Raw genomic sequence first — 16,748 nt, forward strand, 5'->3', positions numbered from 1 at the left:
GGTTTTTAGGATATCCCCAAAATCTCTGCTTTCATCTTCTGACTTTACAAAAACAGGCACTTTCTTATTACACATGGCTTAAGCAAATCCTCCAAAAGTTTTCTCAGAAGCTATCGTGTCTTTGCCAAATATGGTTTATACCTGGTCTGAGCTGTCTTTTCCCTCCAGTACTACCTAACCTCCTCTTTCAGACTTTGCCACATTATATGCCTATGTTTCTAAGGAAGAGAAAAGAAAGGCCAGCATAGAAACATCTGAGAATATTTTTTTTTTTTGCCCAGGAAGTCCAACCTATCTGCACAGACATGTCTGTCTCCATTAGAATTGTTTGCTATCCATGTCATATGGCAACAGAGCAGGAGAAGAAAATACCACACTGTACTAAAATTCTAACCTGCCTCTGCCAGGCTGGAAGTCCCAATGATACAATGCAGGTTTGACAACACTGTCTGAACACACACTGCTTCTTGGATATCATCATAAGCTCTTATCCCAGCGCGCAAAATCATTACCAGCCTATTGTAATACCAGCTTTATTTAAGCAGACTTTTAGAGAGGTGGTAAAGTAATGTGTTACATGAGCCTCCAGTCAATAGTGACAGGACAGAGTTGGGACCCTCAGACCAGCAAGATGAATATACCATGGTAATAATTATCAAGATGATAAACAGAAATTATCCAGGATTGTTCTATATGCGTTTAATTAATTTCTGACATGAGTAGGCTGGGAAAACAAATATACCATTTACTTACCTATACAAAGGTGCTTACTAAAAATTTGATAAATATAGCTATCTTAGCAGAAACATTTATGACCCTTATTTCATTGATACGCCTGGAAACTCATTTACTAAATGAAATTGGTATAGAATACATTACATTTTCCTTTCCTTTCCCATAACATTTTCTTTTCTTTATTTAACCCCCCCCAAAAAGGGGGGGGGGGGGGGGGGGGTTAGGGAGAAGGGATGATTATAGAGCAAGAGAAAAGGAAATATGCTCTATATGGTTTTCAATCTACAGAGGAAGGGAAGACAAATTCATGTTTTCCTTCTGGCAAAATGTATTAATATAGGATGAAAATTCAATATAAATATCAAGTCTCTCTAAGACAGAAAGAAGAGATGTTAGTGCAAAAGGGAATTAAAGTACAGGTCCAATTAGAATCAAACAATAATTTTCTTACCTGGACAGGATCAGAAGGATGATCTCACTGTATGACGGCATCTCATTGCACCAGATGATAAAATGGTACAGTGCATTTCTCAGAGGGAAGACATTCATGTGTTGCTACACCTATTTCAGTTATGGTAACCTAGAATACAGAAACCAGCATCTCAGAAACTACCACTGGATTTCAAAGAAGAATATACCTTAAGAATAACCAGCAAATAATTCCAGGCCTCCTCCTAAATTTCTATGTTTCCAACCAGCTGTTAATTCATTTGGTTCAGAGAAGCAAGTAGAACTGATATGCTTTTACAAACGTGCATTAATCTAAAATTTTAACTGAAATAAAACCACTCATGATATTTCTGGCAAATCTGTGCTCTGACACAAAACTAGTGTATCAATACTAGTCACTCTTATCTTATTATCCAGACTTCAGCACAAACCATGAAATTCAGAGTGACTTTTTAATACATAAATAGTAAAATGCAAAGCATGTTTGTTTGGCTTTGGCTGTAGCATTGTGTGGACTTCACACATCCAGAGCAAATTGCTCAACTAGTAACAGCCTTTCTTGGAAGATAGTATGAAATCTCAGAAAAGGACTATGCTAGAGTCAGAAGCATTGAAGAAGACATTAGTAGCAGTGGCATCAGATGTCACTGCTCATATCCTAAAATTTTACACATTAATTACTTTATGCACTAGAGGCTATACGCAGTGTTCTCCAACATGGTGTTTTACAAATCATCCTTTCAAAATACTAAGCCTTTCCAATATATCTAGATTTTGTCCTGGGATTTCCATCAGTGTGTTACTCTGCTATTAAAAAAAAAAAAAAAAAAAAAAAAAAAAAAAAAAAAAGCTAACTCCCTCAGTCAAAATTTTCAGCCTGTATCTACTCCTTGATCAAACTGCACTCTCACCAAAGTCAACAGTTGACTCTATGGGACAAAGGCTTCATAACATACAAGCACAGTATATGCTATAAACTATATCAGCTTTGTTTTCATAGAATCACAGAATCAGAATATCCTGAGCTGGAAGGGACCCACAAGGATCATTGAGTCCAATTCCTCCACACAGGACCACCCAAAAATCAGCCCATGTGTCTGAGAGCATTGTCCAAACGCTTCTTGAACTCTGGCAGTCTTGCTGCCGTTACCATTGCCCTGGGGAGCCTGTCCCAGTGCCCGACCACCATCTCGGTGCAGAACCTTTCCCTAACACCCAGCCTGACCCTCCCCTGTCCCAGCTCCATGCTGTTCCCTCGGATCCTGTCGCTGTCCCCAGGGAGTAGAGCTCAGCGCCTGCCCCTTCGCTCCCCTCGTGAGGGAGCTGCAGGCCGCCATGAGGCCTCCCTTCAGCCTCCTCTGCTCTGGGCTGAACAAACCAAGGGGCCTCGCCTGCTCCTCATGACTTGCCCTCCTGACCCCTCACAATCTTTGTAGCCCTCCTTTGGACACTAATAGTTTAATGTCTTTCTTACATGATGGCACCCAAAACTGCACACAGTGCTTGAGGTGAGGCCACACCAGTGCAGAGCAGAGCGGGACAGTCCCTTCCCTTGACTGGCAGTGCTGTGCCTGAGGCACCCCAGGCTAGGGCTGGCCCTCATGGCTGCCAGGGCATGCTGCTGGCTCATGTTCAATCAACTTGCTGTCAGGCAGAACCCCCAGATCCCTTTCTGTGGGGCTGCTCTCCAGCCTCTTATCCACCAGTTTGTACATATAGCCAGGACTGCCCTGTCCCAGGTGCAGAATCTGGCACTTACTCTTGTTGAACTTCACGCAGTTGGTGATTGCACAGCCCTCTAATTAGTGGAGATCTCTCTTCAGAGATCTTTCTCTGTTCTACCGTGTATACCTTTTCTTGCTTTCATCTGTTATTATCACATCCCTGATGCTCAGCTGAATGGACAGCATGTATTCAAGCAGGGTTTCCTGTGGATGAATATGCTCCTGAATATGCAATGTGTGCTCTTTTACTGCTGGATCCTTTATTAAACTACCTGAATATTAGTGGCCCGAAATTGATATGATTAAGGTTTAATGAACTACTGATTAGCACTAATGAACACAACTGAACACACATTTTATTAAATGATTTGTCTCTTTTGAAATGAAAGTAATGTTGGGCCCATTAATAAAAATTATTTGGGTCATTTATGAGCAACTGTTGCACTCCTTGGAGAAAAAGGGTAGAAATCAGTCAGTCTGCAATCTTATTAGTGTTTCAGCAGGTCTAATGCATCAGTAGTCAGGGTTCACAAGCTCTATTTTCTAGGCTTTGTAAGGCCACAGAAAAACTTGGATAAGTTTATATGAGTGTCTTTGACAGGACTGATACATCTTTATGACCTGGCAGGATCGGAAGTTATACAGCATACAGGAGACTTTGTTCCCTAGTTCTAAGTAATAAAACAGATGTGACTGGGAGAAATAAAAAATAAAATAAAATAAAATAAAATAAAATAAAATAATGGGAAAGATAATTGCTTATTCATATGTTTGCATATTTGCTATATCTTCTTCTAGCCCAAAGCATTTTGGAACCCAATTGTACTAACGACTACTGATCTACCACAACACAGCACTAGTTTACAAATAGTTCAAAGGTTTAAAGATGGAAATGGTATCCAACACACTTTACGGAAAGATGGAGGAAGCATAAATGAACAAATGTTCTCATTACGTGAGGGTAAGATGAGATATTTGTCTTACAGAACAAAGACAAGTCATAAAATATCCATAAGTACAAGTGATGAAAACATCACTTTTGGCTTAGTGTTTAGAACCCTATGTCCCATAGTATCCAAAATTATATGTTGAGTTATTAAGATATCATTCCAATCAACAAACAAGATTGTTCCCAAATAGTTGTCCACTTCCTACATTAATTCAGTTTCCCCTAGAAGGATTTCTTTCCAATTATCCAATCAGATATCAAGGAGGAAGGAGTGACAAGAACACAGCCCAAGGCAGTCATCTTCAGACACTGCATTATCTGCTAACAGGTAACATAAATAGACACTGAAAGTCCAAGGACTGAAAAATTTGCTCTTTTTCTTTCTACTGCCATAAACACTAATGTTTGCAATTCCAACAGCACAACGACCCTGAAGAAAAATCAGTACGCTTCTAGGTGAGTCCCCTGCCATCAATATGTGTAATATTTAAGGCCCTGGTGAGAAGGAGGAACCTTAAGAAAACCAGACACACATGTTGCAGAGTTCATAGCATAGAAAAAAATCAACTGGCACCTGTTGACTTAAAGGAGTCTTCTCTAGTGCAGAGTCATTATAGTTTTGAGATCAGTTATCCCTTTGTTAAACCAAGTCCTATCACTATCAAAAAGAACCCCATGAACACAGTCAGGGATTCAAAGAGTATTGTAATATAAACCCTCTGTATGTAAACAGCCAGATCCAATATCACTCACATATATTAGGTAGAACGATTAATGTAGAAAAATTGCAGCACAAATGGAAAGACTAATGAGACCTTTACAAGATGATTTTCATGTAATTAAGTATAGTGGGCTAAATTCTGCTTCAAATTGTTCAAAAGTGGAACGAGAAGAATCCGCATGTACTTTAATAGAACTGCTCTGCACCAAGAAGAGAGAAACTGCTGGCAGAATTTGACCTATTGCCAGTAATGCCAGCTTAGCAAAGCAGCTATTTTTCTTTACCATATAACAAATTAAATGAATCTACAAAATCTCAAAATAGATTTCTTACAAACTTGAAAAGGTTGAATGCATAAAGTAGGAAGAAAAGACAGAGCACACAGATGTGGACACAGCCTGACCCAAAGCCTAGGGAAATCACAAAGAACCTACCTAAGTATTTCAGTCTTTAAATTGTTATTATTGTTGAAGGGAGGATGTTGATGGGCACCTTTCCAATTGTATGAATAAACACCAAGGGAAGAGATTCTCCCTTTTGCTGTTAATTATGGTGTTGAAGAAGCACTGGGAGACTCTGCAAAGAGCTTCCCTTTGGACATAACTGAGGAAAACTGCCTAAGACCTCTATACGAGGGCTTCAAGCAATGAGACAGCTACGCTAGGAGTTGGAAAGGCCTTAAAATTGCTGACAATAGGCACTGCTGCCACTTTTAAAAAGCTTTGTGCAGGGTTCAGTATGCACCAGTGATGAAGGTGGGACTTCAGACTCAGTCTAGCAGCAAGACCAGTTGTTCTCTGGATACCCAGTACCCTGAGCTGGTGGAAGGGGATAGGGAACAGGATGTGGCCCTCACTATCCACGAGGAAATGGTTGGCAACCTGCTACAGCACTTAGATGTACGCAAGCCGACAGGACAGGATGGGATCCACCTGAGGGTGCTGAGAGAACTGGCGGAGGAGCTGGCCAAGCCGCTTTCCATCATTTATCGGCAGTCCTGGCTATCAGGGGAGGTCCCAGTCGACTGGCGGCTAGCAAATGTGACGCCCATCTACAAGAAGGGCGGAAGGTAGACCCAGGAAACTATAGGCCTGTTAGTTTGACCTCGGTGCCAGGGAAGCTCATGGAGCAGATTATCTTGAATGTCATCACGTGGCACTTGCAGGGCAACCAGGCGATCAGGCCCAGTCAGCATGGGTTTATGAAAGGCAGGTCCTGCTTGACGAACCTGATCTCCTTCTATGACAAAATGACGTGCTTGGTGGATGAGGGAAAGGCTGTGGATGTGGTCTACCTTGACTTCAGTAAGGCTTTTGACACCGTTTCCCACAACATTCTCCTTGAGAAACTGGCTGCTCTTGGCTTGGACTGGCATATGGTTCATCGGGTTAGAAGTTTCTAACCAGTTGGCTGGGTAGCTGGGCCCAAAGAGTTGTGGTGAATGGAGTCAAATCCAGTTGGAGGCCGGTCACTAGTGGAGTCCCCCAGGGCTCACTACTGGGGCCAGTTCTCTTCAATATCTTTATCGATGATCTGGATGAGGGGATCGAGTGCACCCTCAGTAAGTTTGCAGATGACACCAAGTTAGGTGCGTGTGTTGATCTGCTCAAGGGAAGGAAGGCTCTGCAGGAGGATCTGGATAGGCTGGACCAATGGGCTGAGGCAAACTGTATGAAGTTCAACAAGGCCAAGTGCTGGGTCCTGCACCTGGGGCGCAACAACCCCAAGCAGAGCTACAGGCTGGGAGATGAGTGGCTGGAAAGCTGCCTGGCCGAGAAGGACCTGGGAGTACTGGTTGATAGGCAGCTGAATATGAGCCAGCAGTGTGCTCAGGTGGCCAAGAAGGCCAACAGCATCCTGGCTTGTATAAGAAACAGTGTGGCCAGCAGGGCTAGGGAAGTGATTGTCCCCCTGTACTCGGCTCTTGTGAGGCTGCACCTCGAGTGCTGTGTTCAGTTTTGGGCCCCTCACTACAAGAAGGACATGGAGGTGCTCGAGAGACTCCAGGGAAGGGCAACGAAGCTGCTGAGGGGTCTGGAGAACAAGTCTTACGAGGAGCGGCTGAGGGAGCTGGGATTGTTTAGCCTGGAGAAGAGGAGGCTCAGGGGCGACCTTATTGCTCTCTACAGGTACCTTAAAGGAGGCTGTAGCGAGGTGGGGGTTGGTCTATTCTCCCACGTGCCTGATGACAGGACGAGGGGGAATGGGCTAAAGTTGCGCCAGGGGAGGTTTAGGTTGGATATTAGGAAGAACTTCTTTACAGAAATGGTTGTTAGGCATTGGAATAGGCTGCCCAGGGAAGTGGTTGAGTCACCATCCCTGGAGGTCTTTAAAAGGTGTTTAGATTTAGAGCTTAGTGATATGGTTTAGTGGAGGACTTGTTAGTGTTAGGTCAGAGATTGGACTAGGTGATCTTGGAGGTCTCTTCCAACCTAGATAATTCTGTGATTCTGTGAAAATCTCCCTACAGAACTGTGATCTCCTGAATGTCTTCTGTTCATTCAAGGCTACTTTGTTTCCAGAATGACAGACTTAATAAGCAGAGAGTTTCTTCAATACCACCATGCACAATTTATGTTTATCTTCTCATCTGTTCAAGCAGACAATCTTCCTAATTGTTTACAGAGAAAACATTCATTTTCACTTGTGGATCAAGACATCACTACTTTAAAGAGTACTAACCAAATTCAAACCCTGTTACAGAAGCCAGCTTTAATTAAAAAGAAGAAAATTAATACATGCTTTCAATTTGCACAAGTATAACCCAGAGTAGATTACAGGGGAAGAGTGAATTGTTGTTTTTATTATTTAGGGTCTTCAACAAAACTACCATTACTAAATATCACCTGAAATAACTAACTTAATAAGTGGTTTGTTGTGAAATTTAACTTAATTAACCAAGATATCACACGAACATATGTGGTTCAAGCATTATTAATGAAAATAATGTCCACAGTATGTATACACTGGCCAAAAAGCACCGGTGGTTTTAAGAAACAGACATTATACAACATTAGCATGAGGGCAGGCATTTAGTATGTGATAAATTAGACACCCTAGGGTATTAAAAAACATTTGCTGTTTTGGAGCGACTATGAGAAACTTTTCTGATAATATACAACTTTTGAACAGCCTATTACTATATACTACCAGTGCTTCTGAAGGGCTTCTGCTTTGTTCCAAAACTAAAATTGTTTCTAAGACCACAGTCATGCTTAAATTATGAAGAATATAACCCCAAACTAAGAAAGATTTTTAATAACACATCAAGACTTTTTACTCAGCCTTGTCCCTCAGAAAATTGTGTTGAAAGATGAAACAGTCACTTTTAAGGCTTATAACACCAAAGGGAGTGGCAGGATTTATGCGTGTGAAACCACTGCTTAACAGGCTTGCTATCAACTTGGTATCAACAACATGGAGATGCCCATTATTTGGCAGAAAAAGGAAGTACATATTTCTCTGCAAAGAAAATTTTTGAATGATTATGTTTAGAAAATATTCCCTTGGACATGTAATAAGTATTAACCATCAGCAAGTCTATTTTTATTTAACTATGAATAAGTGAGTTTTTTTTTTTTTTTTTTTTTTTTTAAGAAAAAATTAAGAATCTGCTTCATTTTTAGAAAAGGTTTCTCAGGGGCTGAAAAACTGCGAAGACAAAACCAAAGGCTTAGGAATAAGGAATTAAAAAAATAATAATAATTATGTCTTCATTTCTGAGGGCAATATATAAATTGTGGATTATCTCAGCATCTTATAAAAGATAAAACATTAAAGTTATGTACGTAAAACCATACATTATTCATGAACTGTAAAATGTGCATTCTTAACTAGTTATTCCCCCAGAACGTAATTAAACCCGATGGCTCTTCTTTCAGGGCATGTAAGAATAATAAACAGGACTGTTAAATAAAGAATTGAATTAAAGCTCCTGGTAAATTTATTTGACAATAATTTACATTAACAAGAAAAGAAAAAAAAAAGTTTCAGTTACTCATACAACTACATCTTAAAGAGTAACAGGTCCTGGAAAAGACATGGCTAAATTTAACAGAAGTATGTCCTTTCCATTTAGTTAAGACATCTCCCTTATTTAAATTTCCTTACATATGTTGGATGGTTGATGGCTGCGTACTATCCAAGACACCTCTATATCATCTGAGTGGCAGCCTGAAAGTCTCACGGGACTTTTCTGAGCTTGTACCACAGGCAATGGGTCAAAATATTTACTTCAGACAACAAGCATGAAACTTCATTTGCTGCTGCTATTTTCTTTCTAATTAAAGACTCATTTCAAAGCAGAGTGGAAATAATGTGTCTGCTGTGGTTAATATTTAATCAGTAGTCTAGCCTGCCAACCATGTATCCCTTGTAATAGCCCAGGGTCAGTGCCCTGGATCCCACTGGGATGCCATATGGCTGTGTCCAGAAGACTGGAAGCCACAAATGACCCATCATGGGCTGAGTGATAGTAGGAATCAATGAGGATAATAATTATTAGGTTTGAAGAGCTGACTCATCTGCTGTGGGAGTGAACATTATTTTAACAACCTTGAGTGTTTCACATCATAATATGTGTTGTTATCAAAAACATAAAGCAAACCAGATTCAAATTAGCCAAGTTTTTCTAGCCACTTACACTTAATTCAAATGTGATTTATCTGTATATAATGCAACCATGTTTCTTGTATTTTTTCTCCATTCTACTTGTTTATCATCAATAAATTTCAGTTTGGATCTATTTTGAATCTAAGCCCCTAAATGTACACATGCAAACCCCATCCTTTCTTACGCAGTTATAGGGGCATTATTTCAAATCCATTTCTGCAAATGGAAAGTTTCTTTCAGATTTCACAAGCACCAGGACTAGGTTTTGAAATACAGAAAATAGGTAAGCACTTTGTCATATATTCTTCTTTGAGTGAGAACACACATCTATAATAAGGCATCTCCTGAACTACTATCAAGACCAGATTTCCTGCTCACATATTCAGCAAACCTAGAAGCCTATCCATAAGCTGCCCTCTAGAGAGCACAGCATCCCCTTTACTGGGCACCTCCAGCAGCTCAGTACATTCTCCTGGTATCTTCAAACTCCTGATAAAAGAAAACCTCGTTACTGTGTGTATACTGATCTCTGAAAGTAATTTTCTCTGAAAAAGAGACTGCACTCTAGAGGGTGCAGGATCCCACCTTTTATAGCAGGATGTTAGGCAGATAGGATATCATAAAACATGTCAAGGATCTTTGCTGGAAGAAGAGGAAGGTATAAAGAAAAACGATTTAAGAAAGTCACTGATAGTTGCTAACAACTGCCCATCTTCCATTCTTGCTATCAAGCCAATGCATAATAGTTTGGCCAAAGTGAAACCGGAAATAATTGCTGCTGCTAAAATCAATTGTAAGACACATGTAAAGACCACACAAAATTCAGACTCAAAGAGCATCTCACAGGCAGTCCATTCCTTCTTTCTGGACAGAGACTGAATTTTCTTTCTTTTTTTTTTTTTTTTTTTTTTTTTTTCTTCTTCTCATTAGTAGTAAGGCAGTTTGTCTACTGCACAAAAAAAGGCTCAACTCAGCATGCGACCCTCTGCAGAAAAGAGCTCCTATTGCTTTAAATGTTATCCCCCTGCATTGGAGAATAGGCAACTGGTAAGAAGCCTGTGTGGTATGTACTTCCCAAAATACAGACTGGGGCTTCAAGCTTCAATCAGCAAATGTGGGGCAAAATGAATATTAATGTAATAATCCGTTATTGACAGCATCTCCATCAGCATATTCTGGTGACTCCCAGAGGTACCTGGGGAGACCTCCACAGGCTTGATCTTGCTCTTACTCCTGACTTTGTTCTGTGCAACTCCATGCACTCTGCCGGTGTTAACTTCACAGTAGTGTGGGACAGAGTGAAGAAGCCATCCCTGTACTGGCTTGCAGGGTACAGCCAGCAGTTCATCTCCAGAGTGGATCCACCAGCTCTGATCTGCTCCTCTGTCTTTGCCTGGCTTCTGAGAAAACCGGATAAACGACCCAGGACAACCCAGTGCGGGTCTTTAGTCCCCTCTAGTGGCTAAACTGCTTCCACTGATCTGAGCTGCTGGCTGCCACCAAGTTAACTCCTATCTGGCCTTTTAGCTCAAGGCACACAGCTTTCACTCCAACACAGTTTATTCCTATGGAGGAACTATCCGAGAAATAAAATCCTATTATTTTATTATTAACTGGCTCATACTGTGTTGACAAAGGCTCTTAACAGACACCATCTCCAGAGCACAGCTGAAAAAAGATGCAGCATCACAGGCTTGGGTTGACACTTAAATCTAAGCAAGCCGCTTTCTGAAAAGCAATTTGCTACCCATGAATGAACTATATTACAAAATTAGAAAACAATCAGTATAATTATCAAGAAGTGTGGAAGTGTTCCAAGACCTAGACATTTCCATGAATATTCCAGTCATCCAGCAACGCTAGGCTGAATTCCTTTAGGTGACTTTTTGAGTTGGGAAGGATTCTGCATAGGACAGGCTATTTTTCTCTTTAAATAAAGATACCTCCTTCCCTCACTTTTCTTTCAGCCACTAGAGACTTCAATTCTTCAGCTGGATCCAGGCCAAACTATGAGTCTCTTTGAAAAGCAGCACTGATTTCATTGAGACTCCAAATTGAAGTAAGTAGCATGGACTAATCTTGGGATTTTTATCATTGCAAGTCAAGCGGTAAATGGGCTTTCTACACAGCTCAACTCTAGGAGCTGGGAAATTATATGAGAAACTCCGATTTCTCCTACTCCTGGTCCTGCAAACTAGAGAGAAAACATTGAAAGCAAAACTCCTAAAGAAGTGGAAACAAATAAAAATGAAGTCTTGCTCCTTGAAAAAGAAGCAAACATTGTCATTAAGCTTTGGTTTGTGTCATTTTTATTGTTTGTATTTCAGAGAAATGTGGTTGACGAATGATCAGAATTATCAATACTTGATAGAGGGCCAGTTTTATGGTCAGCATCAACACTGCTGTAACTTGAACCAGAGAAATCACTGGCAGAAACAAGGTATCAGAAATTACTTTTGAGTTAGATGCACAGGCATTCTCAAACACCTTAAAAAAAAAAAAAAAGAGTAAATTTTAGAATACATTGTGGACATATTCTGTTCCTGTATAACACATCTTTGCCACCGGTGCTCTTTCTAGCAAAAGAAATGAAAATACTGGGGTGGAGGGGGTAGGGAAATCAGCTTCCAGGTGCATGCATAGTTCTCATTTAGCCCTCAGTAAACAAACTGAGTTTGTTATGGAGGAAGGCAGGCAATCTACAGCATCCCAGGCACTCTTCTCTCCAACCAGGCTGAAGATTGTGTGTTTACATGGAGTATTACAGCACAGCAGTTTCCAAATGGCCTTGTAGTTCTTCACTGCTCTCAGCCTTTGGTGAGCATTTTTTCATTTTACACATTGTTCAGAACTTGCTACAGTGATTTCTAGTTATGTAATTGTGTCAGATGCTCATGTGAATGACCATTTCTTTGGCCTTATTCTTCCAGAAATTCTTCTAGCGTTGGTTTTCGTGGCAACACTAGCACAGAAATAGCTGCATGGAAGTGGTAGAACTCTGCCCTTTTAGGTTCAGTGAAGATAGCCTTTTAACAAGCAGACTGTTATTAGTTTATTCTGACATTGCTACACGATACGTTGCTCTGCTGATTCTATTAGAACATGTTAGGTACTAATTTTACCTATCTACAATTTCAAAAAAATGAAAGACAACTTATTTGTCTTTTATGTTTTAATGACACCTCATTTCGCTAGCACCCTGTTCAGCGTTAATAGTCCATATAAAAGCTCATTCTCATTATTAAAGCATAAAAGTAGAGGGAAAAAGACACAGAAGGGAAAGATTGCAAAATGGTCATTGCTCTGAGTCCCATATTGTAGATTTACCAGGTGTTTGACCAATCTGAATTTGATCAGCATGTTGCATTACTGAACGTCTATAGTGAGAAATGATTATCTCAACGCACTTTGCAAACATTGAGAGAATTCTACATAAAGACACCCTTGTGAAGAAAGACTGATGATTCCTTATTTGATCAATGAGGGGAAAAATGAAGCACAGAAAGGTTAAATGACTCATCAAGGTCACACAGAAGAGGCTCATTCTGCTCACAATTAAACTTGCTTTAATGTTAGCAGGAGTGAGTTTACACCAAATTCAAAGACAGAGTTGGCATCAAACCCATGTCTTGGATTAGCAGTACTGACTATTCCACCATTAAGGCATGCTTCTTTCCAAAACATGAATTACTTTTGAAAGGAAAATGATTTGTCTGCTTCCTAATCCAGATATGAATACCTTTCTGTGAGATATCCAAGTGATCTCATCCTGCATCCTCCACACACATACATACACTGTATTAGGCAATGAAACATTTATGCCAGAACAACACAAGCTTGTATAAAACTACATAATTTATTACTGTTATTATTATTTTCCTAAACAGTAAAGTAATGCTTCAGATACAGAAAAACTATTTCTTCAGCTCTGGTGAATAATGTTCTGTAAGGTAGCGAGAAGGCCTACAGTATAAAATGGAAAAGCACAGAACTGTTTGGCAATGGCAGTGTTTCATTCAGATCTTGTCACAGAAACTAAATTTGCATTTCAATGCAATATTTTTTTGTCAAAGAAAAGTTTGCCTTTTTTTTTTTTAATATAGATATAAGTGAATCACAACAGTTCATTTTAGGCTGAATGAAAATACTCCAAATTGACTCAGAGTGGCCTTTATGTTTGTTCAGTCTGATTTGCTGAAATGTTTCTGTTCTGAACCAAATTCTCACCTCTCCCTTTGATTTTACAGTTTGGCCATTGAACTGAAAAAATCCATTCATCACCTAATTTTACCATGATTTTACAGATGAGGAGCTAAAGCTCAGAGAAATCATGTGAATTTTTCAAGCCAGCACAGAAAGTCTGTGACAGAGCGAGTAATTGGATCAACCCTGCCAGACCTGTGCTAACACCATCATGCTTAGATCATCCTTTTTGTCTGTGCCAGTGTATCTGCAGCATTTTGTTTAGCTATGGAAGATGAATCAAACACATGAACTAAAATGAAATAGGCAGAAAAATGTGATCAAAACCACTTGCAGTTCCTCTGAAGGCATCAGTTAGGTTTAGGAAGAGAGGACGGAAAAAGAAAAGTATGTCTCTTTGCTCTATCCAAGAAGTTTGCCTTCTTCTGCCAGACACCCAAGATAGCCATGATAAGAAACATCCAATTGCTCTTGCAGCTTGCACCTGCCAAAGTAGAGCCGGTTCTTGCCCAGCTGGCATGAGGGAGTGCACGTCCAACCATATGAAACCATGCATCCACTCAAAGGACGTTAGAATCATAGAATCATTAAGGTTGGAAAAGACCTCTAAGACCATCTGGTCCAACCATTACCCTACCACCAATGTTGCCCACTAAACCACATCCCTAAGTGCCAGGTCCAACCTCTCCTTAAACACTCCCAGGGATGGTGACACCACCACTTCCCTGGGCAACCTGTCCCAGTGCCTGACTGCTCTTTTTGAGAAGAAATGTCTCCTCATTTCCAACCTGAACAAGAACTCCTCTCAAAGGTGCTCAGCTATCCAGGTAACACAGTCAAACTGGAACAGGGACTTCTCTTTCTCTTACTGCTCTTGCTGTTATTTCTGCATCACTTTCTACTACAGACAAGATGTTTCAACTTCTCTCACTGCTGCAGAAAAAAGCCTTTAGGGACTTCTTTGCACTGGGACATGTCAGAGTTAATGTTCCACTGCTGCTCCTTGCCCCATTTCAAGCTGAGTAAGTTATTTGAGATTTCCCTGCGTGCCACACTTGTCTCAATGAAGTCAGTTATGAAACATAAAAGGAGAAACATCAGAGTCTCCTGAAACAACCTGGCAGCCTGCTGTAAGTCTAGTGACACTGCTCAAAAAGATGTCAATTGAAAGCAAATATACCTCAAACTCCCCAGCTGTACAGATTCCACTTACGCACATTACAAAGCATTAGGTGAACTACTGCTCCCCTTCCAGTCCTGTTTTCAGCAAACATTTAATTTGCAGAGCTATAGCTCTGGATAATGTGTTATTTTGTTGGTTGTTCTTATTTAGAATTCGATCCAAATCACAACATTTGGAGCTCACATCAGCATACCCTGAAAAACTGGGTGTGCTTGTATGAGGAATGTTTTAGATCAACATTTTTTCAAGTTCCCTTATCTGCTCCTACATTTTAACCTGAGGTGAATTTTTGATCAGCTTCAGCTTTCACAAGTGCTTGGACGTAAGAACGTGGATTCAAGACTCAGCAAGGGACCTTGGGCAGTGCCAAAAAAGCCACACACAAAAATCGGTGACCTCCTGTATTGTGATTGCTTGCAGTGTTGTCTTAGGTGGCTGGGCAACTAAAAAAGAATTGTAAGCTCACATTTGGGCACACGAACAAAGCAGCAACCATTTAATCCTTCTCACCACATGCACAGCAACAGAAAGCACTCAGTCACATGCAGGTCACCTCCCTTGCTCTCAGAGGAGGAGTTTATAAAGCAGTGTATCTGTTTTGGTAACTTTGATATCTTCCCTCTGGAAACACTAGAAGCTGTATTTTGGGTTTCTCCTCTTCTCTAATGGCATGACAGAGAAAGTAGGATGCAACAGATGAATCAAACACATGAACCAAGATTTATGGGCTGTCCTTTATGCATGTTTTTTGGGTACCTAACAATGACATCAAAAATTCTAGGTGGAAAACCACTTTAGTTATCTCCTAGAATTAACTAAATCAATAAATGTTTGTCTTTTAAGAAAAATACCATTTTGGTCCAAGATTCAATTATCACCTTTCTATCTGAAATACTACTAGCTTTAATTTATAAGGCAACAATCTTAACGAAAGACAAGAGAGAGAGCATTACACTTACTATACTTCTTAAGCAGAATCTGAAGTATCGTACTCTGGTTTTAAGATGAAGTGAGGTTGCCCACTATCTCTTCTATTTCCCTAGCTCCAAAGATAGTATTTCTCCTTTTGTAGCTCAGTTGGTTTTCCTGACCATGCAGTAGTACCAGCTTGTTGAAGGTACTCTTAATGGTTTCATGATTGAGTCTCCCAATATTTGCCTAGCAGACTATGAACAAGACCCAACCCTGCAAATCCACCTGCAGATTATTAGGGTTCTGCATGAGTAAATTCACTGAAATAAGTCCACAAGTAGCTCCATTATAATGTTTGCAGAACTGAAACTTAAGCTAGTAAACAGTAAGTGTGCTGTTGGATTAGTTGTCTGTAGAGGAAAGCAACAAATACCTGGTTTACTAACATCTGGTTACATACTAACCATCTGCAGCTTCCAGATACAGATACCTTAGTAGGGAAAGAGAAGAGGGTGTGACCACAACAGCACCAAGCTGATCAGTAAGAAATAAAGAGGTTGTTACAAACACAGCCTTAGAAGTTGCTAGAAGTTACAAATGATTACTCCTCATTGGATCTGCTCACGCCTCTCAGTGTGAAAGGGCAACAGAGGCAGCATATTGAGAAGCACAGAAAACATAAATGAACATAGCATGATGGAGATGAGGGGAACCGAAGTGGGAACAGGGTGATCCAGTTCCAGAATCTGACCATCAATCCGTATTATTTGAAAGTCCTGCATGTATATTCTGTATGTAACATGCTATATACGGACAGAGGGTAGATTTAATTTAAATTGAGCCTGCTGAGACCTCCTGAAAATTCAGGAAAATTCAGTTTTTCAGGTTCCAAAAATATTATTTATGTCCCCATAAGAATCATGAAAACTTAATTGCAGGAACAAACAATATTTCCTATAGAAACCAGCTTGCACACAGAATAGATCCTCATAAAGACCAGGGCTAAAGCTGAATGGGTAACTTCTAGGTCAAACATTTCTAGTGCTTGATTGTGCAGCCTAAATAACATTCTTCTGATGTAAGAGATTTTATAACGATAATTAATGATGTAAGAATTACTATCATTACTGCTCTCAGTAGGTTGCTTCAGGAGAGTTTTTCAGAACTCAGGCTCTGAAGCTGAAGTGTAGGGTTTTTTTTCTTAGTTTCTTTCATGCAAACTGTGTCCCCAAAATGTCAGAGTTAACTGAACTGTCACAG

The 16,748-nt window shown here is 40.2% G+C and overlaps 1 long non-coding RNA gene across 2 annotated transcripts in view; it reads right to left on the reverse strand.

Annotated features, from left to right (window-relative positions):
• Window positions 1–15,683, reverse strand: part of LOC121075810 — an 80,092-nt gene extending 64,409 nt beyond the window's left edge. Inside the window, exons 1-2 of one of the 2 annotated variants that reach the window (XR_005823169.1) lie at window positions 15,536–15,683; window positions 1,187–1,315 (exon numbers count right to left, since the gene is read on the reverse strand). This is a non-coding gene — a long non-coding RNA (uncharacterized LOC121075810). Of the gene's footprint in view, window positions 1–1,186; window positions 1,316–2,659; window positions 2,694–15,535 lie in introns of those variants that run through there. The other variant, XR_005823170.1, reaches the window with a different exon arrangement.
• Between the last annotated feature and the right edge of the window lie 1,065 nt (window positions 15,684–16,748).

This window comes from Cygnus olor, chromosome 1, assembly GCF_009769625.2.
Source record: "Cygnus olor isolate bCygOlo1 chromosome 1, bCygOlo1.pri.v2, whole genome shotgun sequence".
In the NCBI taxonomy this organism is placed as follows: domain Eukaryota; kingdom Metazoa; phylum Chordata; class Aves; order Anseriformes; family Anatidae; genus Cygnus; species Cygnus olor.